Raw genomic sequence first — 1,616 nt, forward strand, 5'->3', positions numbered from 1 at the left:
GTGGACAGTGGTGGCCAGGCGCCATCTAGTTCTTCTGGTCTCATGGTCATACAGGCCGAGGATCAAATGGTCTACTATCCCTTGGACTAATTGTTTCCATGTGTCTTTGGTTTTCTTCGTTCTTCTTTGCTCTGGATGAGGAGAGACCCATTGTTCCATCTAGATGGCCGCTTGCAAACTTTTAAGACCTCAGTCACTACTCACCAAAAACATAGGATGTAGAACAATGTTTTTGTATAGTATGTAATGTCAATTGATCTTGATGTCCCGTGACTATGGTCAGAAACCCACATGTCCAACAACTCACTCCATCAGGGTGGCTGACTATGGCTAAGAAGTTATCATAACTTTGCCCCATTAGTTCCAGTTATAGGGACATTCTTGTAGCACATACAAATACTCACATAGAAATATCATCTGCCAAGCTTACATACATCATGGGTATATTCCCTTTTGCTTAGGGATTCCTGAGCTTTCAGCCTGCCTACCCATCTTTTTTCCCATAGATTAATGTTTGTCGTCACTGTCAACGCAGTATTGTATACGTCACAGGATCTGTCTTTGTTGTCTGTACCTCTCATGTAGCTCTCTGTGTCTTCCTTTTCCTCTAAGGCTGTCATCTTTACAGAGGCAGACTGCCACATCTTTCTCCCTTGGAGCAGCTGGTATATTTGAACCAGCAATCTTTTGGTTACAGCTGAGTGCTTTTACCACTGCACCACCAGGGCTCCTAGCCAACACGTTGTTGTTGTAATGTGCCATTGAGTCAGACCTGGCTCATAGCGACCCCTCCTTGGGTTTCCGAGGCAGTACCACTACAGAAGTAGATTGTCCAACCTTCCTTCCAAGGAGTGGCTGGTGGGTTTGAACTGCCAGCCTTCTGGTTAGCAGTCGAGTGCCTTAGGCACTATGCCACCAGAGCGCCTATCCAACATGTAGTGAATGCTTATTCACTTATTGAATCCTTTGAGGCAGTACTGTTCTTATTTGCTTTTACAGATGGGAAAACTGAGGCACAGAGAGGTTAGATGGCTTGCACAAGGTCACACAGCTAGGAAGGTCAGCAGCTGACACTATGTTCTACTCTAGGCCCCTTTTAACCCTCCTGTTGCCACCCCGTTCTCCCATGGAGCAGGTGGTGGGTTTGAACCACCAACCTTTCAGTTGGCAGCCGAGCACTTAACCAGGGCTCCACACTGTGATGTGGTGTTGTTGTGAGGTGCAGCCAAGTTGGCTCCGCCTCCTGGTGACCCCGTGTACAACAGAATGGAACACTGCATGGTTGTCCACGAGCCCCACAATCCCTGCTGCACCTGAGCCCATCGTTGCAGCCACTGTGTCAATCCATCTTGTTGAGGGTCTCCCCACTTTTTCTCTCACCCTTCACTTTACCAAGCATGCTATCCTTCTCCAAGGAATGGTCCCTTCTGACAACATGACCAGAGTTTACTAGATAAGATACTGCCGTGGAGTTGGATCTGACTCATAGCAGCCCCTCCTTGGGTTTCCAAGGTGGTATCTCTACAGAAGTAGATTGCCCAACCTTCCTTCTAAGGAGTGGCTGGTGGGTTTGAAACGCCAGCCTTCTGGTTAGCAGTCAAATGCCTTAGGCACTA

Source organism: Orycteropus afer, unplaced genomic scaffold (assembly GCF_000298275.1).
Source record: "Orycteropus afer afer isolate SDZICR_OR568_19922 unplaced genomic scaffold, OryAfe1.0 scaffold00291, whole genome shotgun sequence".
Classification (NCBI taxonomy): Eukaryota; Metazoa; Chordata; class Mammalia; order Tubulidentata; family Orycteropodidae; genus Orycteropus; species Orycteropus afer.